Genomic DNA, 25,916 nt, shown 5'->3' with positions numbered 1-25,916 from the left:
CCCCATCACCCCCCATACGCCGGGGCTCCCCTTCATCCCCCTGGCAGCTGCCAGAGAAATAACACTTAGGGCGGTGCACACCCAGCCAAACCCCCAAACCTGGGCTTCACACATCACCCTGCCGCAGACAGCAACCCCCTTGGGCAGCAGCCCAGAGAAGCATCGAGCATTTGACTAAGTCCTACGGGAACCAGCCTTTCGGGGTGTTTCTAGAAATCAGCTGCAAGCAAAACCAGCAGCAATGACAACACGGACCCCTGCACGCGTGGGAAATGTCCACGAGAGCCCGTCTGCAGGGCAGAGGTAAGTGGAAGGATCTGAGGTTCCACCACCCTGCCGTGGTTCCCTGTATGGAGGGGAAAAAACATTTTTCTCCGTGAGGCAGCAGGTTGTTTTACACCAGTTAAAAAAAAAAAAAAAAAAAAAGTCTTTTGGGTATCGCTGGTAGACATGGCCCTGGATGCAGTACTTCATGGCTATCTCATGAAAGGGAAAAAAATATAACCCACTTCACTGGTTAAGGAGTGTATTCCTCCTTGTGGGTAGATAAGATATCTCTCAAGTGAATTACTCTAGTATTTATTATGTCAGATTATACCACTTCAGTTACTGGTTCAGATTATAACAAAACTGGAAAAACAACCACTTACTAGATATTAATTTTATCTTACAGGTTCTATTGTAAATGGGACACAGGACCCTATGTATATACTACAGTCCTTAAAATAGCTCCATCTAAATGCAAATGTGGACCTCTGCCTAACACAGAGCTGAAAGCCTTCCCATTAACACGCCAAGAGATAGGGGAATTAATTTAATGCTTAAAAATTCCCAGGGATAAGAGGAATTTCTTCTGTTCATATCTAGCATCATTTTCTCTTCATGACCAAAGCACCCATAATATGATCATTTTTACCTTTCTCAAACTTACTGAGAAGGCAGCACAATCTCTCTATAGAAATTGCTTTACAGGCTGCACTCTACTGACCAAAGTGCAGGTATGTGTGTGCTTGGTGAGGGACGCCGGGGAAAGACAAAAATGACTACAGTGCGGAAAGGTTGTTGGGATTTGATTACTCATCTTTGCAAAGTAATCAAAAGCAGGCAGTGCTTGACAGCATCTGCCTCTCACCAGCACCTTCTTCCCTACCTGCTCCTCTAAGCCCATCAAACACAGGGAGCTCCCTGTGTACCTCACATACTCACGCAGTGTGAGATACTGATTTCTCTTTGGATGACTTCAGCTGTTGCTCAGTGGCACGTGGAATATATGTAATCCAAATTTCCTCTGCAAGAGTATTTTCGGGGGGGGGGGAGGGAAGAGTCATGCACTTACTTGCACGTGCATCTCAGTAGGAAGAAGCATCCACCTTACTACCCACACCATGAGGGTCTGGAACAGACATCTCAGAAGCCACAAGACTGGCAACCACTACATCCAGAGGTAGGAACATCATCATGCAGAAGCTGGACAAGTGAAAGAAATATTCAAGCCACTTGAACAGACTTGTACTCTGAGGTACGTCTCTTTCTCTAAATCAGTTCAGCAACCAAACACATTGCTGACAACGAGGTTGTCTTGATATGAATGATAAATTACTGTTGTACTGACAGGGGAGCAGTAGTGAGTTACATCTCTGCAGGTTTGCTTTTGGATTGGTCTCACAAGTGACAGGTTGAACTTACCCCAAAAGCCCCTCTAGCAGGGCGCTGGGACAAGGAACCAAAGTGTTTCTGATGTGTTGTACATCACACAGCACTCCCCATTAATTTCTTGGGGCTGTTCTTATTTTCTGTCAGTAGCAACAGTTTTGTGCCCGTGCTGAACATGACTGGCCACTGAACTGCTCCAAAGGTTACAGCTTTCACAGCTGGGAACTCTGCAGGGGTGCCAGAGCTGGCTCCTCTCAGAAACATGGACATATTTTCAGAGTAATGAAGACATTTCTTAAGCTGTTTTCTCTCTGGACCTTGTATTTCAAGTGCTGAGTATTTTCTACGCAAGAACACAGTGGCTGGGTCTTTTGTGATTAATCATTTACAAGATAATGCCCTAAATGGCCTAAGAAAGAAAAAGATAACTTCTCAGGGCAAAGGGATGTGCCTCAATTTAGTGAACTCCACAGCTCCCGAGTACAGAGCCAGTGTTGCTGAGCATGGAGTTTCCTTTGGCAAAGCTAATGGGTCTGATCTGGCCTTTGCTCATCAGCAGCATATAATAGTGATTTAAAGAGACTTGTGAATTTTGGGAAACGAAAGACTCACTGCAGCTGTAAACTGATGAAGAGACCACTACAGACTGAAAAGATGGTGTAAAACTCTACGCCTAAGTCACTGTCATAAAAACATCATTTCCCCCAGACAGCTTTTGTTACTTCATTAAATACAACACTTTCCAGTTTATTCCTGTAATCTATAGAAGCTTTATGAAATATTGACATTACTGGCATTACTGATATTCCCATGGTAATTATCTTTCATAATAATTAAACAACATGGCATGGTATCTGGTGAGGGTTGCTCCTGATAACTGACCTTTTAGACCTAATTTACTTTCTTCTACAGAAACAAACATCTCCTTTCAGAGTCTAAAAATTGCCATTCTCCCAAATGTTTACTGGACTTTATATTAACAAGGACATTATGTGAAAGCAGGATTCTAGTTTCTCTGGGCCTTAAGCTTTTTTTCTTTTAACTATTTATTTAGCTCAGATTACATCAAAATATGAACTGAAACCAAAGACTGTGCTCAATTTTATACTCATTGAGGATGTTTTTCCAAATGGGAAGCTATTTGGAAATCCTCCCTGACCCCTACATTGCAAACACTTGCTTTGCAACAGAAGAATCTGGCCTCTCCCCATCCTCCTCAGTTTTGGGCCTTGTGGATTCCAGGTTTGGCTCCACTGTAGAGTAAAAAAATACAACATAAAGCCTTTCAAACAGTCGTTGCAAAGCACTCCAGCTTTACTAACAAGAGCTATTATTTATACCCAGGATCTAAGCTTGAAGGGATCTTGAAACATCAGAAGTAGTTGGTGAGAGCTTGAGACATTTTCAATGAGATGTGGGAGATAAAAAGAAGATACAGGAAAACCACAGGATAAAAGCTAAAGGAGAAAAGTGATCCCAAAATAGCTCTGTTTGGAGCGTTCTTCTGGAAGAGTTATTATACTGTTCAGTATGGCAAAACATCAAAGAGGGAATATTTCAACCAAATTACTTGTGAGCTGAATTTCTCATCTTCTTCCAGATCATCACAACTTGCTGGTTTTCTTAACGGGGCCCTGTGGTCAAACATGGAAGCATAGGGCTCAACAGGAGAGGGCTGTCTTGTGCCTCCAGCCTTGGCAACATGGGGACGGAAGCAGAACCATTAATTACACAGCTGCCCTTCCCCAGAAATCCTGCTATTCCACTCATAGCCACATATCAGCATGTCCTGTAGCATTTTCAACTCTGGCATTTTGCTCTGCAAGGGGCTTCCCTCTCCTTCCCATTTGCACACGCACACGGGCCCCAGCCCGGCAGGGAGTTTGTGCAAGAACCTACCTCCAGCCCCCACCCCGAGCCGCACCGATACCTGCGGGACTGTCAATGCTCCTTCTGCTGTGGACCTTGGCTGGCTCCAGGCCTTGATGAGGAACCAGCCAAAGTACCATAAATTTCCTCTATTGCCAAAGATCAGTGGTGTTTTATTTATCTCAAGAAGTTCTAGTTGTGGCTTTAAGCATGTGATGTGATGTGTTGAGCTAAGCAAGAGATTTCAGATTTGAGCCCAGGACATTTTCCAAAGTGGACTTACAGAGCTCTCTGCCAGGGCAAACCCTGCCTCTGCATTCGTGTTTCCTCCTTGTGCCCCCCACTGCCTCTTGCTCTTGCCTACCCCTGCATTCATAGAGCAAGTCCTTGAGATTAACCACAATATGATTACATTTTAATTGAGGCCAGCTTAGTGTGGGGACATCCTTTTAACTCAGGAGGCCTCAATTCCACAGAACCATAATGAACTAATAATGAATGTGCTAAAGTCATTAAATCAAAATTCATAAAAGGGTGAATATTGCTTTCTTTTATAATAAAGCAATTAAAATCCCATACACTATAATAGATACTACTAAGGTGCACTAAGTGTTCTTTAAGGAGGTTAGTGTTTAATGCCACCACACATGAATTTGGGGATCTTTTCAAAATAGGACTGCTACACTATTAATAGATGATCAGAACTCTTTTCATGTCTTCTTTGGTTCAGCATTATTGCCTGCTTTAAGAAATACCAGCATGATTTCATTAGTAGGTTTTGTAGAATAGTTAGTTACAGGAAAACATGACTTGCAGTATAAGTAAGCAACGTTCGAGCAGTGAAGCATGGTACCATTACAGACATGCTGCTTTCCCATTTATGTTCTTCCACTGCTCCTTTCACGTGACATTCCCCTTTGCATCTCTCCTGTTCTGTTCGGGGGGGGGGGGGTGGTGGGGTGGTGGTGGTGTAACTTAACAGCCCCAATTCACAGCAGCAGAGAAAGCGTGCGATGGGTACGGCTGGCTTGTTGCAAGACAGGCCCGGCTAGAGAAGGAGTACTCCAGAAAAACCCATGTCCTGATTTATGATCACCTGCTTCTTTATGTGGTCTTTGCTCCAAGGAAGGCACAAATGAGAAGCCCTGGGCTGTCACAAATGCAGGCCTCACTGCCACAGGTATCGGAAAGCCAGTGGTTATGTATGTGGACTCAGAGAAGGAAAAGGTCAATTACCAGGTTTTTAGCTGCAGGTTCACCACGATGGTCTGGACACACCTTGTGGTTTACCTGGCCCTAAGGTGCTGCTCGGAGGTGGCTGATGGTGTGTGCTGGGAGAGGGCTGCTGTGCAGAAGCACACAAGTGGTGGCCCTGCCTGAGCCACCGCAACCAGGTGCCCACCGCGCCTGAAGTGGGGCAGGCCCAGAGCACTGTGCTCAGTCCCCCGTCCCCCTCCCCTTGGCCCTGGCATGAAACACCCCCCAGCTCCCAGCTCCACTACTCTGCTCCTGCTCAGCCCCGGCGGAGCAGCCACTACCAAAGACAGACCCCTGGGAGAGCTGCCCTCCCCGGTACCTGCACACCACAGACCCCTGCTGCCCAAAGCTCATCCCCCCAGGAGAGCCCCTTCCCTGAAGGGCTACAACCCACCCGTGCAACGGCTGAGAAGAAAGAAGAGGCACAAAGCCACTGGGGTCAGACAACCCCATCAGCAGCAAGCCAGAGCCACCACCAGCCCCCTGCTAGTGCCTGCTGTGCCAGACCTGGCTGCCTCCTGGCCTCCGTCCGGGAAAACAGTCATTATTGTGCGCCCAAAGGCCGGGATCTAAGCAGAAGACAGTTTATTGTTACTCACAAATTCACACAAGCAGCAAATGTTCTTCCTTTTAACAACACAGTCATGGAAACCTGAGACTTTGAAGACTGCGGAGGAAGAGAGACGATGGAAAGCACGTCCCAGGGCAGGTGGGCACGTGCGCCTGTATGAAAGAGAAGAACAGACTGGCAGAAAAAGAATTATTAAATAGTACATGGTGGAGTAGGGGATTATCTGGAGAACATGATATAAGAACAGACAGATTAAAGGAACACTAAATATTTATTACAAAGTCCTTCATATCATATGCAATAATACACGCCATAGCTGCTACTGAATAATACAGGCAACAGCCAGTTGCTGAGATTGCTCTGTGAGTTGGATAAAATAGAATTAGAGGCTTTTATCCACTGGAGACCACGTGCTGTTATACATAATAATCAAAATCATTCTGAAAAGGGAGAGAAATAGCTTAGTGATTATTGTAACAACGTGAGACAAAACACACGATGCCCAGGTCACGGCAGGTCTGTGTCACTCGCAGCAGGGTGGGCAGGCGCCGGACGGTCACAGCCCTGCTTCCCCCTGCACGCTGCTGCTAGCTGAAGGGATGAGCCCAAAGGGATCCAAGGACTCCAGCCCTAAAAGGACAAAAATTGGGGGCTCCCGGTGACTCCACAGGCCAGTTCGTTGTACGCTGGCTTTAGGGTGAGGTACAGCATGTTTAAGCACAGCTGAAATTATTCTGGTTCTGTATTTCTGTACATGGGTCTGTCCTGGTTTCGGCTGGGATGGAGTTAATTTTCCTCTGGTAGCTGGTGCAGCGTTGTGTTCTGGATCTGGTGGAGAACAGCGCTGACAGCACACTGATGGGTTTGGTTGTCGCTGGGTCATATTTTTACTAAGTCCAGGACTTCTCAGTTTCTCAGGCCCTGACAGCGAGAAGGCTAGAGGGACATGGGGAATTGGGAGGGGACGCAGCTGGGACAGCTAACATGAACTAGCCAAAGGGCTACCCCATGCCACTGAACATCACCCTCACTATATAAACCGGGGGGAGTTAGCTGGCTGATGGTGGTGAGCAACCGTATTCTGCATCACTTGGGGGTTTTGTCCCTTCCCTTTGGATTTTATTCCTCCCCCTTTTTTATCTCCTTTTCATTATTGTTCTTTATTTTATTTCAGCTATTAAACTGTTCTTACCTCAACCCTCGAGTTTTACCTTTTTTCCCCATTGGAAGCAGGGGAGTGAGCCAGCGGCTGCGTGGTGCCTAGTGGCCGGCTGGGGTTAAACCACAACAGGGTTGCTGCACAAGTGCACTAGCACACTGTTTAGACAGTCTGACCCTAGACTTAGCAAGGAACAAAACATGTTATTGCAACCCAACTGTTTGTCTCACGAGCCCATTTCTTCTGTTCCACATACACCAGACCCTTTCAGCAGGCAGAGAGGATGTGATCTTGGGTTCCCTGGGTAGGTTAAAAATGAATTTACTTAAATGGAAAATCTCCTCGCTGTGGCAAATTAGCCCTTGACATCGACTCATATCTAACATGTTATACACAGGCAGGAAAAGAAAGGATTGTCAGAACAGAAGTAACCTGTCACCGTGCAGCTGCTTTGCATCTTCTTTCCGGAGCTGAGCCCCTCATACCGGTTTCACAGCATGGCCAGGAACTCCCAAAATGAGATTTCCATTTGGTTGTGCAATGATCACCAAGACCAAAGAGGTCCCTTTCAGCTGTGGGGGAAGGGAGAAAAGGGCTTGGGAAGCAAACTTTTTCAGGACTGGGACCTTTTAACCAGATACAGTGATTTTTTCAGAATTACTGCACATTAGTGGGTACTATCATGGAGGCAACTGGGATGGCGGTAAGACAGACACCACCACAGCCTGTGTGTAGCAGCAGCACACTACTACTGCCGATACCCCGGGAGCAGCCCCCCCATCACAGGACGGCACCATGCAACAGTGCAAGCAGCCGCACCGTCTGACGCGGGCTGAGCCGGACCCCTGGCACACTGCGTGCAGGCTGCAGGCACTGCCTGCCAATATAACCCATAATAGTTAAAAAGGCCAGGTTCTCCGCTGGCTCAATTCCATAGATAAGAGTCTGGTTTATTGGCATTCAGCAGAGTAAACCTTCCCCTCTCACGGGGCTATTCCCCTATTTACTTTCGGAGGTTTTGCACAGGTGGTTCCCACTGGCACGGCAGAATTTCCCAGCGCAATCCAGCACGAAGCGAGGAGCGTGGGTCCCCAGGAGTATTGTGTTTCTTCGCTCCTCACACATAGCGAGGAGAGCATAGCTGATTCACCGCAGGAAACCCAGGTGCTGAATTCATCTAACAAACTGCTTAAAACTCTAAACAGATGTTTCTGTGTCTTTCCTGCTCCTTGAGCAGTCTGTGTGGAAGCACCAGCAGATTTACAATAAGGCAGATGCGTGAACCATGCGTGCTTTAATATCAAGGCCTGAGTCATTGGAAAATGGTTTATGACTACTGTGCGCGCATATAATTTGAGCAATGTGCCATAGGGATATCAGATCAACGTTGTCCGTAATGGAAACGTAGATCGACTGGGCTAGAGTCAGAGTGGAGGCAGCAAAATTCACACTGAAACTGAAAATTATACCTGTCTTGGTATGTTCCCTGCTCCTGCAATGACTCATGAAAATGCAGATTGGGTATTTAGGTTGGATCTCACCCAGTGCCCGGAGAGGTGTACAAACAACGCATTGATTTCACTGGGTATTTTATCAGGGTCCTTAACTTTCCAAAGATTATGGAAGGATCATAGATAGACAGTAAATACACTGAGAGCTATTAAAGCCTGGAAAAGCTAATTCTCACTTACACTACCCTTTTTTTTATACTCCCAGAGTGGTGAAAATAAGCCTCAGCATCCACAATTTCTGACTGCAGCATTACCGAGCCCCACAGTCCCCAACAGTCCTGAAACTGGCTTGAAGAGCAGACGTGATTTAAATAAACATTCCCAGAATTACTGCATTTTTGTGGTGTTTCCTGACCCTTTAGGATTTACTATTTGCAACTTCTTCATGCAAACTACTACTTTTGCAGGGAGAAGTGAAATCTGATATTCCGATGTGCTCAGATAACTTCAGGACTGAGCTTTAATGAGAAATACCAGTATCAGACTTCTAGGTTAGAGAAGGTGAATCCCACCTGAGATGACAACTGTCCCAACAGCTACACCGTGGCAGTGGGATAGGACGTGCAGGTCCCAGGTGGCCCCGTGACCTGGCCTTAGCACGCCTTTCTTGCCTTCCTTGTTCATGAAGCTGGGCCTCCTGAACTGTTATGATTATTCAAATGTTTCAACAGTGGTTCTTAAGGCAACTAGGACACATTCAAAGTAAGATAAATCAGCCAAGCACAAGCCCACAGCTCTAAGGTGGATTTAGAGATGCGTACATTTAAAATTTGGATTCCTCCCCCCCAAGTCTGTCCACGGATCAAGACGTGAGATGACGATGAGCCTTTGCAATATCATCCTGACGTTGTAAACAACTGGTTTCGAGGAAATTGCAGGTGGAGGTTAAAGTCCCAAAGCCTCAAAGCTTCTGAAGGTGAGGAGCACCTGAACATATGGTCTTCTAGGTCGCTGTGTCCCAAATTACTGCCTCTGCTGGAAGATACCATATTGACCACAAGCACCAATGAATCCTCAAGGAGCGTTTCACAAGCACCAAGCACACTGATGCCCAAGAATCACTCTTTTAATACACACAAGACAGACTTATTTTCTCAGGTAATGTGTGATAATAGCCAGTTATTAATCCTTTCAACCGTAAATTGGATTTTCTAGGTACTACAAGACATCGCTGACAGGGAAGTCACTGAAGACACTAGAGATTGCAGGAGAAATGCTGCTGTCACAGCAGTGCAGGGCGATGCTGTCCCTCTCATGGGAACATGATTTCACCTCTCCATGTGAGCTGCAGAGAATTCTACCAACAAGTCATCTCAGGCTTATCATTTCAAAGACTTTCTTCCATCACATATCCCAGAACATTTATAAAGTTATGGAGAGATTCATAGCAAGGAATGGAGACCTCTGCTTCAGTTCAGTGTTTATTTATACCCACTTATTTCACATGTTGCATTTCTTGATGAAATGTGTTCCATTATTTCTGAAATATTAAACATGAAAAGCAGAGCTATAATGTATGAATTATACAGTGTTGCAAAAGCTGTCATCATGTCCAGTATTTTTGGCATTTCAATGTGTAAATATTATACGAAGGAGCTTTTAAACTAATGGATAATTGCCTGCAGTGCACACTTAACCTTTGTCCACTTCAGCTGACTTGGTAGTGCTACCTACGTACATCAAACATCAATTCGTTCAAATTGACAACACAGGAAAGGCGTGTGGCCAAATTCCTGCTCTCCTGCAAAGCTCAGCTCTACAGGATTTGAACAGTGATGCAAAGGAGAACCCATGCCACTTACACTAATTGGGCTGGATCCTCAGTTAGCCCATTCTACTTATGCCAGGGGAGGTATCCTGAGTTTAGGTTGACGGTTAATCAGACACCATGAAAAGGCAGTTATTGGACCCAGGCAGATACCAATTAACTGCCAGTAAACAATCTCACCTGAGGTAACACACTTCTACTCCATCAAACACAAAGCTTCCTGGGAAAACAAACAAACAAACAAACTATATTTCATAAAGACAGTGCACATCCTCCTCCACGTGTAGAAAAGCCATGCTGACCTCTTCCCTCCAGGGAAAGAAAAAAACCTCCCTTAAACTTTCAGAGGAAGGCAAGATGGTAGGCTGCTAGAAATAGCCATTTGCTCCACTCCAACTCTTACACCTGTGCTCCGTGAGAAGAGAGACACCGAAGTTCATCTTTGGCTTGGTAGTACCCAAGTGCACAGCACGGCCAAGCAGGAGACCAGGTCACGCTGACTCTGCTAACTCTTTACAGGGAGGAGCAAGACCTTCCTTTGCTCTGTATTCTCCGTTTGACTTTTGCCATGTCACATAGTCCCTGACTTCTTACAGGAAAGATGATTTCAGTGATTATCAAATGCCTGAATTCCCTTGTTCACACTTTTACTCCTGACCTGGAGGCTACTCCCACCTCCTTACCAGGACAGCAGAGATGATGCCACCCCTCAACCTTGCTGCAGCATCACACAAGCGGCTTCACTGGAGACTAATGCTCAAGGGCTCAAGTATCACAATAACAGGACCAAACGCTAAACAGAAAAAGTGGTTTATCTCAGACAGGGAGAAGAGTAAGCCTATATAACTCTTAGAGAATGGTCCTGGGAGCAGCTCCTTAAAGGGCTAGCAGGTGGTTCACATAGGAATTGGGAGGGCAGCTGCACTGTCTGGTTTGCTAAAGTAGAGATCGCTCAACAACTCCATCGTACAGCTTGGCATACACTAGGGTCAAATTCATCTCACTGCTCGTAGTCATTGAAGTGCAAGTGAGACGCTTTGGCTCCCTTCACAGTCAGCAGAGCCCAGGGAAGCCTCACAGGGCAGTTCAACTCACCTTACAGCCACAGAGTAACCTGAACCCTGGAGGGGCTTGTTTTTCTCCATCAGTTATAAAGGGACATTAAATGGCCCCTTGCAGTAGATAAGTCATCACAGACATCCTCTGGCTGCGCAGGCAGCTCTGCACAGGCCTCGAGCCTTGGTCTGCAGCCTGTCTAGAGATCCCCCCAAAGTGCCATGCAGACACAATGGAGAAAACGGGAGCTGAGACAAAACAAATACATCTGTCCAGTATCACTACAGCGGTGTTCAGAAGCCTTTCTGCAGATAGAGGCTTTCAGTAATGAGAAGCAACCGCAGATAAATGACAGCCAGAAGAGCTCTCCTGCTGCCTGAGTGGTTTATGGATGGTAGCTGGCATCTGCAGGAAGACAAAAAGCTCATGCTCTGCCTCTCTCCTCAAAGATCTTACGGCTTCCTCCCGACCTCATTTAGCTCAGGTTGGTTCATCTGGGGCAGCATTTGAGAGGCTGATGAAGGTGGTGGACAAGCCCAGAACCGGCCCCGTGCCAAGGGGTGTAGCATGGCACACCAGGCAGCACACTTGCCATTACATCTGGAGGTACTGTGCCTGTCCAAACCCTTCCTTGCAGAATCACTTGTGCATCTTCTCTGCTTTAGTATTCAGCAGGGAGCGGTTTTCTTCATTTAAAAGGCAGGGTACCACGCTGCTGCTGAAGTGCATTCGTGACGCAGCAGAGTTCACCTTTCTTCCGTGCCGGCTCTTGCAAGAGGAGCACAGTGTCTTCCTTGGCACGTTCAGCAGGGCCGTGCTCGCTGAGCACGCAGCTCCCCCAGGCCAGGCAGCGCAGCGAGCTGCCAGGAGCGCACTTACAGACTAGGAGACACCAAGCATGCACCCTCAGCTCCACACACCGCTGGTTGAGATCTACATTCCCGGTGTTATCTTTGCACTCTCATGAAGTGCAATTACCTCCTCATTTTGCAGCTCTTTGTGGCTGTTTAATCTCTCCCATTTTGTTTCTGACATCTCCAATAATCCAACCCTGACACTCCTTATAGATACGGCAATTACAATACAGAGCAGCTCTCGACAGGATGAGTTGTATTTTTGCTTCCTTTCTGTAACACTCAAGCCACCAAACATGGCTACGCGAAATGGCAAAAGAAACCATCACTGACGATTTATATGGGTCCCCAGCAGATAGTGATAGCGCTATATATCTGTCTTAGCCAATTAAATGTCTGGAAGCTACCCAGCATAGGCCAGCCGAGGTAGAATTTACATGTGTTTCTGTTTTCAGTAATAACTCAGCTGCTATTTTCCCTTTCCTTATGTTTAGGTCAGAGACTTTGCTGTTACCACTCTCCTGCCTTCCCACACCACGTCACACACTCCGCAACTGGGGGGACTCGTCCTCAGGTTTTGACATGCCCACGATGGTGGGAGGCACAGTGCAGGACATCAGAAGCAGAACAGTTCCCAGACCAGCCTTGACAATCGGGCTTTTTTCTTCAACCGTCACAGAAATGGGCCAAGGAATTAGCAGTATCTTCTGACTGATCCTGAAGATAATTGATGAGCTTGCAGCAAACATCTCCACACAATGCAAGGCAACATCAGATATTTTTCGTTACTCTTCCAGTTCCCTGTACATGCTGGGATGTGTCACATTCCCTTTTTTTCTTGGCCAAGAAACTACAACTTCCAGCTGCTTCAGCAGAATCTAAAGGGACCAGTGACTGGCTATAAAAACTGAATGGGCCTCATGGTAACCCCGACAGCTGATGTATTAAGGCTTTGCATCTTCCTTATGCCGCCTGCAGCAAAAACAGCCCAGCAAGTACCTACACAGATTCAAATATAATAGGTTTCCTGATCTTGGTGTCACTTAATCCCTAGCTAAGGTGAGATCTCAGAAATAATTGAATCCTTCCAGAACAGGTTGGATTTGTAAGAGGGCTAAAGGAATTCAGGCATTCTACTGCCACTGAGTGTGTTTACACCTTACTTATATAGACATTAATCCCACGCTTTGGGACTTCTAGCTACCTGCAGGAATCAGGAGGGATTATTTTCCCCTGCTGATGGCCAACTTGCCTTTTCAGCTGCCTCCTCATTTTCTGGCTCTCCTCCAAAGTGGTCATTTTAAACTAAAAAATACCCTCAAACCTGGAGTAAGTAGTCATTCCTACCTAGTGTGTAGGATTTGTAGCAAGACAAATCTCAGCCTTCAGCACTCCCAGTCCCTGCAGAGCATCATGCTGGAGTTGGTCCTGGCCAAAGGGACTCTGTAGGAGAAGATATCACACCTTCTCCATGAAGGAGCTCCATGCACCAGCCCGTCCCCTCAGCACCAGGGAGCTGCAGGCACCTTTTATGGACACCTTTTGGAGGGGTTCAAGGAGGGATTTTCTCCTGCAGCTCAGAAGAGGTGTGGGGATGGGTGGCTAATGAGGAGCCGGGAGCAGAGGCAGAGCCTAACATCTGTTTCTCAGCCAAGCAGTCATGCTCTCTTCAGGTGACCTTGAGCATGTGCCATCAGCAGCACACTTGGAAAATCCACTCTGCAGTGAGGATAATTAAACCGACCCGCCTCACAGGTGTTGGGGAGGCTTCTCCTCCATGGTGATTTGTGACTGTCATAGCACAGCGTACGTGCAGTGAGGGAGTAGGATTTGTGTAAGAAAAACTCAGCTGAGATTTAGCACCTCCAGGGCCCCATCCCAGCGAAGGATAAAGGACCGTGCCTGCCTTTGGGAATATCTAATCCAAGATGACAGGGCTACTAATGAACAGAAAAAAGAAACCGATTACCCTACCTGTATCTTAACAGAAGGTATCAGTAACATTAGGGTGATCATTTTTTCTTTTGTAGCAGTGTACTCGATTCTATTCCTTAAAATCAGGTTAAGTATTATTTTTTAGGGAGCTAATGAGTAGATACTTGTGGCATATACTGAAGATGCAAAGAACATACAGAGCTAGTGGGTGTTAAGGAAACCTCACAAGACCATATTAATCTTCAGAGGGACATATGCATACTAGGTGTGTTTGTTGCCAATATTACGACTGGACTAGTTATACCAGTGTGAAGTTTGCTTTCCTCTCACCCCCATTATAGTTCAACAAAATAATCCCTTTATTGATGATATAATGTGCATCCCTGTGCTAACAAATTATTTGCTGTGTGCAATTGATTTCTGCTGCTGTAATCACTACACACAAATATCTTCTGTATCATTGCTCTGTAGAAAAATATGCTTTCCAGCAAGATTATATAGAGTAATAGTGTGATTACTCAGCTTCTATAAAGTTATCTATCTGCTTAACCTCTGTGCAGCCTTTACAGAAGGTTTATACAGACATGCTTCAGAAATGTATCCACCTACACTTTGTAAAAAACCTTGTTAAACCACCTTCCATCTCAGCCTGAGGATGAACTTCCAACTACTTCACAGAGAGGGCTGTGTCTAAGAGTAATTGCTTAATTTAGGAGATCCAGCCAGCTTCTCTTTTTAATGATATTACTCTTCCAAAGTGAATTTCACACAGCTAAAAGTCTTGAAGCAGCAGCAGCTCTGTGGACTAGACTCCTCACCCGAATACAAGCCTGGTAAAAGGAGCAACATAGGTTCCCTCTGTGGCTGAAATCTGAGCTCAGCTGAAGGTAATTTGCCCCCTACACCAACTCAGATCTCGAGTGTTATACTGGGAGGATGGACAAGGTGTACAAGTTAACGACTCACTGCGTCTGCAGTCTGCTGCCCACTAGGACCATGCCATCGTTCCCAAGTGCACTGCACAGCCCTTTCAGATGCTTTTGTCCCACTGACCCACAAGAGTGGGTACTCCCAGCCTGCTGGTCAATATTTGGTCCAAGGGGAGAATTCCAGGGAAGAAGCAGCCCCTGGGTTTGCAGTGATGGCAAACAGCCACTGGCAGCATCCCTTGCGCAGTGCCCAAGCTCACCTGCTTTGCCTGCTCCACAGCAGTTCTAGATAAAGAGAGGTTTGTGGGGAGGAAGCATTTCTCACCAGCTCCCATGCACAGAGGCAGATGCCATCGATGTCCCAACCACGCTGGAAGCCCAGCTCCCAGGCCCGCTCGTAACAGCTCCTGCGTGATGTTTCTATAGATCTCAGTGGATCGGCACCTCAACTGGCAGCATCAGCACAGACAGAATAGTTTACTACAGCTGAGGTTCCAGCCCCTGTTGTTTATCCTGCTCTATAAAACTGTCTTGTAAAGGTTATTTGCCCTGCTTGTGTTTGTCACGAGGCCACTTTGCTCTGGTGTTTTCAGATGTGACTGATAAGCACTCCTGCCTGAAATGTTTCAGATCCACAGCCCCCAGACATTCCCAGGTAGAACAGTTACACACCAGTCAAAAGCAAATGCCTTTCAATCACAAGAAGATAAATGTTTCTGCTGCATCATGCACAATTACATGCTCAACTGTTACGAATAACTCTAAAACTCCTGCTCCAAGACTATTACCACCGTATGTGCCGCTTGCTCAGCCTGCTCTCTTCTTAGAAAGGGAAGTGCATGAGAACCAGTTTTGCCCTTTCCTGCTGCAGAAACAGCCATTATTTAAATCAGCCACAGCCAGAAGGATGATTTGGGCCCTGTATGAATGTAAAATACAAACCATCAATTCACCTCTGAGGTATCAAACTGAATCTGAGCCAGGATCACGCAGTCCCAGCAAGCCCCACCATTCAAAATACACTTAGAAATCTATAGAACACAAAATGCCTACTCATCACAATTTCCTGTCTCAGGAAAATCTCCTCTTTTCCTCAACCAAAGCTGTCTGCCACTGGTACCTCTACAGCTAATGGTGCCTGGGATGCCCTGCTGTGATACCCAACCAGCCTCTCAGGAAAGGAGTCACCAAGTGATCAGCCTCCCCCCTGTGCAAGGCAGCCCAGACAAGAAAGAGCTCATTTAATTCTGGTTTGCTGGGGCTTGGTGCTGAGCTGTGAGCAATGCCTGCACACATCAGTTGGTTGACCCTGCTCCTATCTGCCAGCGTGACCATGGGTGCAATTGGTCCAGAGTCAGCGAGCCAGGCAAAACTAGTAAAAGAACCCCATCTATCTGCAGGATTTTAGGTTAACTCGGCTCAATGTGAGTCGATTGAGAGGGGAGGGATGGCACCAGCACTGCACCGGCAGATCGGAGGAGGTGGTGACAGCCATCAAGGGGAGCGCTGAGTGGGAGGAAAGGGGCCCAGCTCTTCACACCTCATGTTCTGGCTCCAGCATCACCAGCCACGTGAACACAACCATGAACACAGCCACTTGGGTCAGATGGAGCAAAGCCCACAAGCACATGTTTCAGCTCGTCCGACCTCACCACAGGCACTCCAGCATGTGCTTACCTCCAATCTAACCGCTAAGCCCTCAGGACCATCATACAACAAGAACTGAACACACACACACATCCTTCCTCATCAGCTGTGCCAACAGGAATAAGAGCAATCCACACAGGGAGAAAAAAAAAATGTAGCATTTTCCTTTTCTATACATGCGGCTGAGGAGCTGGTGAAATTAACTACTTTAGAAAAACGGTGTCTTCAGTAAGGAATTTTAGTTTCACTTCTAATTGTAAGATGTTCAACGATGCATTTAGGACAGTGGTATGTACCTTGTGAGTGATACACAAATGTTCATATACTCTGTTTGATACAGGAAGCCATCAATAATTGCTGAGCCTGCGAGTACGATTTGTCTCTTGAAAGAACTAAAAGACCTCAAGAGCACTAAGGAAAATAAAACTCAACTGGGAAAGACAGTAACCTGACAGTTTTTCCATCCAAAGATGTCTCTCAGACTCTTAATTGCTCAGATTGCTTCTGATTACATCAGGTAGTACCAGGAAGTAGGTTACTCTGCAGAAAGAGGTGACAAAATAAGCAGAATTCCAACTACAGTATCTTTGATCTAGACTCCGGTTCACCAAGACTCTCATTTCTGACAAAAATAGAAAAATTTGCATCATCACATGGCAACACCACCAGCAATGTGACTGCTTCAGCCACACTGGTCCCTGCCTCAGGCCCTGGCTGCTCCTCTTGGGCACTACAGTGATGACCAAACTGGAAAGAGATTTCAAAGACTGGAAAACTACTGTACAAAATTTAGCAAAAATATCCTTGTTAAAACAGGTGGATCTGCAGGGTTGCTCAGTCCTCTGAGGGATGGGTGGAGAACACAAGAACATGAGATAAAAACATCATACACTACATCCTGAGAAAGAACATGGCCTTCATACAACTTCAGATTAAAAAATCAGCCAGCAAGGCTGGGATATATTTAGGAAAAAGGTAGGTGCTTACCTGAGACAAGCACAGCCAGCCAGCTTACCACCTCCCTGCCAGCGGTACAGTCAGGCATGAGGGTGCGATGGGTGAAGGTCAGGTTTGTGATACGGGCATGCCTCTTTTTGCTGTTTGTTCTGGCAGAGATGATTATTCACCATGGGAATACAGCTGTTGGTAAATATTCCTGGAAAGAAATCACAAAGAAATAGAGAGAAGGCATCTGGCTTTCCTTTTGCAGCCAGAGAAATTATATCCAGGATGGAAAATGGTGCCATGAACTCCCAGTGGAAGAGCACCTCGACTCAGCATCGCGGCTGTGAGAGCTGTGCCGGGTGCCAGGGTGTACCTGCTTTTTCAGGACATGAGCATCTCAGGGACTGAAATGGGCCCAAAAGTCAGAAAAGCCAGAGGCACCGGCAGCGTGCACAGCCTGCCTGGCGTTACCGCAGGCAACACTCTGTTTGACTACTTTCTGAACACAAACCATAAGCTGAAGGGCTTCAGTAAGTGGGTGCCCTCCTTAGGGCATGTTTGAGAAAGCTGTTTTTCACAAAGCACCTTGGGAAATGGAAAGAACTCACTTAATGTGTTTTTCTTTCCCTTTTTCCCTTCTCTGTCCTTTTCTTTTCCCCCTCCTAAGTTGCTGCATTTTCTAAGTCAAAGGCATGGAACACTCACCGTTTCAGGGCCAAGCGTGTCTCCCCAGCACTCCAGTGCAGCAGGCTGGGGATGGCATTTATAGACACTTAGCTGACATATCTTGCATGATTAACAATTAAGAAGGTCTGTTTTCTAGTTCAAATAAAAGTTCAAGTACGTTGTCAACTCCTTTTTGGTTTAATTCCATACCAGTCTACAGAATCCCTCAAATGAAAAGCAGCCTCACACTGCTGCCTCCCTGGCACACAGACCTCACCCTGCACCTCTTCCAATGACTACATCTCACAAAAAAAGAGATTTATTCCTTCCCTTCCCACCCCAGAGGCAAGGTAGGACACACCCGGATGAGCCACCCCAGAGACAGACAGAAAAAGCAAGTTGAACGAACACCAAAACCACCAAGAGGCCAGGAAGGTTTAGTAAATACCAGCCTTGGGTTTGGTGCTGCCACATTTAAATCCCTTTCGGCATTCAGGTTTGCACGGACTTTCTGAGGAAGTACCACTGGAAAGTGGTTTATGAACAGCAGAAAGTCACAGGGTCAGATAAAAACCATCCACAGGCGCACATGGAGGGGAAGGGGGGCTGCCGGGATAAAGGAGGAAATTAAAACTGTGGAATACGAAATTATATCCAGTGTCCTACACAATTCTAGGGTTGCTGAGTTAAAGGCAATGAATAAATAAGAGAAATCCAAAACCAAGCAAATCTCTAGGATGAGACAAAATTCATTCCAGGGTGTTAGAGCAGATTTGAGGAAGGAAATGTGTGTGCCAACAGCAATTACTATGGAGAACTCGCTGAGCACAAGTCTAGAAGACTGGAAAATTGGAAAATAACAAACCAAATGTGGTATCAATATGCAAAAAATGAGAGCAAGCCTGGCTCAGGAAATTACAGGGCTATCAGCTTAATATTCATTACATATAGGAAAATGCAAGGTCCCCATTGTATACAAGAGTGTAATTAAATCAAGGGGTTCTGCTGAAATCAACTGCTTGTGATGTTTATGAATTAGCAGCAGATTCCACATGCAGCCACAGCCTGAGCATTCAGCCCGGGGCCTGGTATTATTTGTTACAATCTATAAACCAGCCCTGGTGAGAAGTTTGCTCCTAGACAGTATAAGTTTAAAATCTCTTGTTCAGAGGTTTGGGGTTTTTTGCCTTTTTTTTTTTTTTTTTTTTTTTTTTGCTTTGCATGTGATTCAGTGCTGAAGAGGATTAGCACAAACAGGCCATCTGAGGACAGTGTCTGGGGGAAAATGTTATGGGCTGATTTACGGATTAGTGCTTATTTGTTTGCTGTTTAGAGCAACGGCAGTGAAGTATACCTCTTATTCCTCCTGCTTCTGCCCCTCTTCCTCTGCTGCAGCAACATCTGCAGCTATCCACTTATTTCTTCCCAGTGCTGGGATGCAGGGCCAGACGTTTGTTATGTTTCAAAGGGGTCATTGCTTGATGCCCACAGAAACACCATCCTCCACTTCTCCTGCCACACACCCACTGCACCGGGTTTTTATTTGCAAAGACACGGCCCAGCTCTGCGCAGCAGGGAGGGCAACGTTCACCATCCCAGCCTTGTCTGCTGAACCAGCAACGCTCTGGCGGTCCCGTCCGAGGTCGGAGCCGTGTGGATTTATATCAAGACCTCTATTGCTGGGCAAATGTCTTCAGTAAACTTTGAATCAGGATCCCAAGTCCTGGGAAATACCAAGGATGCAGCTCAGCATTCAGATGAACTAAATGTGTTCGGTCAGGCCAGACGTCCCAAGTGATGTACATTAATCCTCACCTGCTTCTCCTCTGCAAGGAACATGCAGAAACGTTAATAAATATTTCAAAAGCTCCTACAGTGCACCTAGCTTTTAGAAATGCATTCCACAATACTTTATTACCTTTAATAACCTGCAAGAAAAATTACAAATGAACACAAAGAGCCTATTTTAAGTGTGCAGTTGCAAATACCAAACAGGATTTTGAAACATAGCAAGCAGTGCCAGAGAGAAAACACGAGTCTCTTCACTTTCATCACAAGTTTCTTACATCAAGAAAACATATGGAGAACTTACGCAGAACCTTACTGTGTTTTTTAACTCAAAGTGAGATTTTTGAAGAAATATCCCCTTTGAATCTCTGTACTTACAGCATCAACACTGGCTAAAAAAAAGCTTGCCACTCGTTTATAATGAGTTAAAATGAAAACCCCCACAACAGCCCAAACCTGGAAGGGATTTAAAATATAGATCCTGACTTCAAGATCCATTCTTATGTTTAATTCTGTCCCTAACTTTTCCCAAAAAACCTAGCAATATGGGGAAAAAAAAGAAATTTAATGGATACAACAGTTAACCCTACACTTGCCGGCTTTCTTTTGGCGAGAGGACTTGGGATTTTTTAAACCTTTCAGTCCTTTTTCTTTTTAACTCAGCTTTTAAAGAAAAAAGTCCCCTCCAACCTGATGCTGCCTCAGGAATGGCAGAAACGTTCCCTTTTCCCCAGGCACATTTTGAACCCCACAGCTGATTTCAGAGATGCCTGACCGAAGAATGAAAGCCCCAAAGAAGTGTTCGTGTGTATAGATACATTTATGAATTTCATGAAAACAAGCAGCTGGGTAGGCAAGATGCCTGGACATAGCAAAAACCAAGTCCGTGAGGGAAAGGCTACTGATTGCTCAGGACCCAGAGGGTACCCAATGTCAAGTCTCCTCAGTCCCCCACTCAGAACCGCACAGTATTTATGCATATGGGTTTGCATCCCCTCCACTCACAGTATTTACACATATGAGTTTGCATCCCCTCCACTCACAGTATTTACACATATGGGTTTGCCTCCCCTCCACTCACAGTATTTACACATATGGGTTTACATCCCCTCCACTCGCACAGAGGTGTGGAGCTGGTAACCCAACAGGCTCCAAAGCGGGAGGCAAAGGGCTCAGGTAAGAGCTTTAGATTAAACACGTTCGGGTGGGAGGCAGGAGATCGTGCTTTTCCAACCAAAGGTCTGGGATCCAAGATAAATCTGTTTGTCCTGCTCACCTTCATCTATATTAATAGCTCAGACTTCAACTGTGGGGGGCTGCCAGTCATTCGGGGGCTTGTATGGGTTTTGCTGATTGCCAGGTCGTTAATGAGTCTCTGGCAGGAGAGGCAGAATAAGAACTGAGCCGCCGTCTCCCACGGGCGCACACGGAACAGGAACCGAGCAAAAGCAATGGCAGCATGTCCTGGCCACACAGGTCAGCACGACAGGCTCCGAGTGCAGCAGAAAAGCCCACAAGTGAAGAAAGGACCACTGCTGGTTGTCACTTCCAGCTACCACGGGGCCTTTGAGGGGCTCAGTCCTGCCCCAACCCCAACTCCCCTCTTCCCTGCAAAGACCGAGGCTGAGGCACTGGGAGCAGGTTTGGCAGCAGCTTGGGTAGTGCTGGTGGAATACGGTTTAGTTAAGACTCACCTCATAAGGGGAAAATTAAAATCCTTGAGGCCACAAATTAAAAATTGTGACTTGGTAGAACAACAATTTATAAATAGAAAGACCTATTTCTGGCAAAAATCCTGTGGACCAAGTACTGAATCACGAGGAAAAATGCTGTTTTCCTGTTACCCGCAGGAAGGTTTTACTTCTCTAGCACTTTTTCTTTGGCACTAGTGATCAGCATAACCCTGTGGGTGCTCCACAGCCCCTCGCTGTTGCATCTCCTTCCTGTTCCAATAAAACACAGCAAGGGAAAGGGCAAAATTCATCACTCGCCATTCCTGTTACAGCACAGTAGCTGCACGCTGTCCTTCACTTCCAGATTATACAATCACGGACAGGAAGGTGGGAGTGCACCTAAAATGCTTTGCTAAAAATACCAGCGCCACCCGAGATGTCTTTGAATCAGCGACTTTCCCAACAAATTCATTACGAAGATCAAAAAGCAGCTCCCAGCCCAAGCAGACTTTGGCAGAGCCCCACACAGAGGTGGGAACCTCAGGGTCCACAGCCTGGGGACAAAAAGGGGGAGTGAACGCCGTAAAGGCAGCCTGGGCATCACTCACGTGCCATCTGAACAGCTTGGGTGGGATCTGTCTGCAGAAAGTCTTGGCTTCAGCTAGCAGAGAATCAGCTCCAATATGAGTACCACAGTGCCACGATGCATTAAAGCAGCCAAAAATCATCACAAAATAAAGTTCTCAGCATGGTTAGGGCCCAGATTTGCAGGGCGCAGAGCCCTTTCCCTAATGACTCCGTACCCACTAAGTAAAGCACACAAGCAAGAATGGGTGCTCTCTCTCACTTTGGAATGAAAGCCAAGTTCCCAAGTGGTTGCAACATGGATGGATCTTTCTGGAGCAACTCCTGCTGGATTCTCCTGCTGTTCGTTATCTCTGACGACATGGAAGAAGCATGGCCATGGTAGACCTGCACTGTGGCCTTCCCAAGCACTGGTGGGACCAGCCCTGGGATGACTCACAGAGCAACTGGGAACCAGAAGAAACTTCAGAGGAAGGAGAGAAGGGCTGCAGTGCAATTCCGAACGGACAGGGAGAGGCAGGCTGCGACAGACTATGTGGCTGGTCTCAATCCCGAAGGTCTCTGGGCACCCTCTTCTAGCTGTGACCTTGGGCTGTCCCCAGGAGCCATCAAACCACTGTCCAGGGTCACCACCCGCCCCAGTGACCAGCTAAGCCGCACAGTTCTCCTAATTCCCTGCAGAAATCAGTGCAATGAGACACAACGTGGCCCTACAAAATGCCCCAGTTGAGCTTAGGGCTGTTCAGGGAAGGCAGTGTTCTTTTATTACCAAATTAACTTCTTTTTTAAAAAAACATCCATTTCACTTTCCACATCAAAGATCATAATCTCCATGTAAAAGAGAGGGTTGATGAAAAAAGAGGTACTTAGAAAACACATTTTAAAATTTAAAATGCTACTAGCACTGATTCTTCTTCCTTGTAAAGAACTCTGGCTTTTTGTCTTATAAAGTACTCCAAGATCTCATTTGCAAACTACCACTACTAGCTACTCTGGTTTTTTGCTGGCTGCTCACTTACTCTTTGGGGATTTCATATTCTTCTAAATTTTGTAAATGGCCACTAAAGTGGAGATGAACATTATAAAATACATTTCAATCACCCTCACAATTTAGACTAATTCATTGGCAACTGTACAAAATGCTATTTACAAGGTACTTCCATCAGCTAGTATCTGGCATTAAGTATTTTGAATCAATCTACCATCATTTTCATCTCTTATTTTTCATACAAGGGAAATTATTGATCGAAGCTTTTCAGCCTCATTTAATATACTGGAATAGGCTTTAAATTTTCCCATGTAAACCTCAGTGGAGATTAGCAACTCTGTCTTGCTTAATGCAACACAAATCAGTCTCCCTGATGAGACCACAATATTGTACATGACATCATGACCACTTTACTTGTTGATGGGCCCTGAGACAGGCACCTGCTAGAAACTCCTCGGGGACTAGCGTTTGAGCTTAGTTTGACTTACTAGGCGAAGTTGGTGGCTTAAAGGGAAAAATGGTGCCTTCACCTCTCAGAGGCCATGGCAATACTGCAGAGTAATACCTGGGATGGATTGGCAGGGAGGCAGAATTTTCCATCGCTCCTATCAAGTTCGCATTCAGTTTTTGAATCGCATTCAATTTTGCATTCAGTTGCTATTGTGATGGGTGTGTTCAAAACACGAGATTAGATTTGTGTATGCTGAGGACAGAGAGCTTGGCTGAATTTTGATGAACTTGTTCTTGAATAAATAAGCAAAACATCACTGAATAAGATACTCAGCCAGCTTCAATACATAGGGTAGCGAAACAGCCAGCTAGACAAACAGGATGTATCACACTGGAACGAGCACTGATGATTTTGTAATGACTCCGGCAGCTTTCAGCATATTAGCTACTACTGTAAAAAACAACACGCAAATGTCTCGGTCCAGTTTACAGTAAAAACCAAGTTATGCTCTTGTAACCAAAGTAGCAGTCAGTGAGTAACACAGCACAGCATGCACCCCTCTCCCTTATCAAAATCAGCCTAGAGCTAATCGGCAAGCAAGCGCTGGCACCGAGTGCGTGGGGTGCACCTTGCAAGGGTGGTGCTCCCCCAGGCTGCCACGGCCAAACTTTGCTCTGGAGATCCTATCAGGTAAGGACATCAGGATGGATTGGGTGGGAATACAAAAGCATTTTCTTGGGAGGAAACACAAGACTGGAAATGCTATTACAAGCAATGCTTGTGATATAGTGAAAAAAACCCCTAAAACTGCTGCAGGCAGAAGCTGCATAGACAACAGAAAGAAGGAAGGGCAGGAGCTCAGCACTTGGCACTTGGAGAAGGGACAGTTGGTACAGTTGGTAGATGAGGTCAACAAGAATGTAAATAAGGAGCCTTCTGATGAGGACAGGCTAACTGCTAAAAGAACACAAACTGGGGTAAAATAACTGTGGTAGTAATAGATCAGCGACCTCCCACTCAAATGGCCCCCACCCCAAAGATCCCCACCCGGGGATCATGCTGATATAGATTAAAACCAGCCCAGTGGGCATGTATTAGCTTGACATGTTTAGAGTGGACAATAAGGACTAATAGTTAGCAAGCAGATGTTTTAAGATAACGGAAACTAAATAATAAAGACTGCTAATGAATGCAAAGATAAACAGGGACTTCAGGTACCAGGAAGATGAAAAGGACATCTTGAAGAGGTGCCAGAGGGAGGAGATTCTGAATGTTCAGAAACCTTATGTATGTAAATGACTTTGTGTAACAAATATCAGGCCGCTTGTTGAAACGGTGTGCAAGTTAGGAGGAGCGACCCCCCCTCACACCCAGCGCCTCAATAAACATACCTGCTTTGTAACTCCTCCAGTTGTACAGTTCGATTCCGCACGTCACCCAACACAAGATACAAGAGCTTAAGGTTGCTGTGGCATCCACGATGCTGCATTCGCTGCAAAACAAGAGAGAATAAATGTGCTCAAGGGCTGAACTTCCAGCGGTCCATTTCATGGACTAATTTGTGTGCAGGCTGATACTTTCAGTACATTTCTCTACTAACAGAGAATAATCATAGGATAAGTAGAGCAAGGTAAGTACATATGCTGCCATTGTTTTCTTGCAGCATAATAGCATCACCAATGAAGCCTGAATGCAGCCCAATTAGCATACAATAATTAGAATCACTGCTGCTTTTTCATTTACTTTTGCACACTAGATGAGGTGTTGGTTGCAGTATGCAGGGCTGCAAACCCATAGATAATGCTGATTGCGCAAGGCATGTCTCCTGTTCTCCCATCAAAAGAAAGGAGGGAGACATTAAACTGCCTTAAGCTGCTGAAATTGCCATTTTGGCCTGACTCAGGAAAGTCGCCAGCTTATCCCAGGAATATCTCAGCGCAGGCTGTGCTCCCGAGGGATAGGCACACCTGTAATACAGGTCGCCTTTAAATGGGGGTTTTAATGAAAAATCTGATTTTCCGTAAGACACTGCCTTTTAGCCTGTAACTTTTAACACCTTGTTGACTGCTGCTTAAGAGCTTAGACAAGCCTTAGGAAGCTGGCTGAAGAAACCCTACGCAATTGTCCTGGTTTGTTATGCGGCTGCCCTTGGGAAGAGCAGATGGTGGATGTTTGGAGAGGGCTCCTTCAGCAGCCAGTAACCCAGCATTTGTTGAAGTGTGGCTCGACCGTGCACTATTTATAACCCATCTACCACTGAAGAGTCTCTTAATGCTTGTTCAGACTTAAATGGCTAACTTTTATAGCCCATTTATGGCCCATTTCAACAAAGCAGTTAAACATGTTCCAGGACTAGTATCTATATGTAAATAAAGGAAGTTGTACTTGGCTGGCACCCAGCTCCCCATCCCCACCTTCCCCCGCGGGCAAGCTGGCCTGCACAGCCCCGAGCCCTACAGCCACTCAGCCAGGCTTGGGGCACCAGGGCTGGGGACCAGCACCCGTGTGAAGAGCTCTGCGTACACAGCACCCCCTTTCCCTGCCAAATCCGTGCTGCACCCCCTGAACCTCACGGGCAGCAGCACAGCCTCGCTGGCCGGGGAGATGCCCT

At 46.1% G+C, this 25,916-nt stretch overlaps 1 long non-coding RNA gene across 1 annotated transcript in view; it reads right to left on the bottom strand.

Moving 5' to 3' along the window:
• LOC130147436 (uncharacterized) overlaps positions 1-25,916 on the bottom strand; it is a 317,093-nt gene that overhangs the window by 28,589 nt on the left and 262,588 nt on the right. The window contains exons 18-23 of the long non-coding RNA XR_008821244.1: positions 24,697-24,797; positions 19,175-19,646; positions 17,197-17,365; positions 5,379-7,081; positions 3,224-3,346; positions 1,337-1,467 (exon numbers count right to left, since the gene is read on the bottom strand). This is a non-coding gene — a long non-coding RNA (uncharacterized LOC130147436). The remainder of the gene's footprint in view (positions 1-1,336; positions 1,468-3,223; positions 3,347-5,378; positions 7,082-17,196; positions 17,366-19,174; positions 19,647-24,696; positions 24,798-25,916) is intronic.

Source organism: Falco biarmicus, chromosome 1, assembly GCF_023638135.1.
Source record: "Falco biarmicus isolate bFalBia1 chromosome 1, bFalBia1.pri, whole genome shotgun sequence".
Taxonomy (NCBI): Eukaryota; Metazoa; Chordata; class Aves; order Falconiformes; family Falconidae; genus Falco; species Falco biarmicus.
The sequence above is the reverse complement of the archived record's forward strand: the minus strand, read 5'-3'. Positions and strand labels throughout refer to the sequence as shown.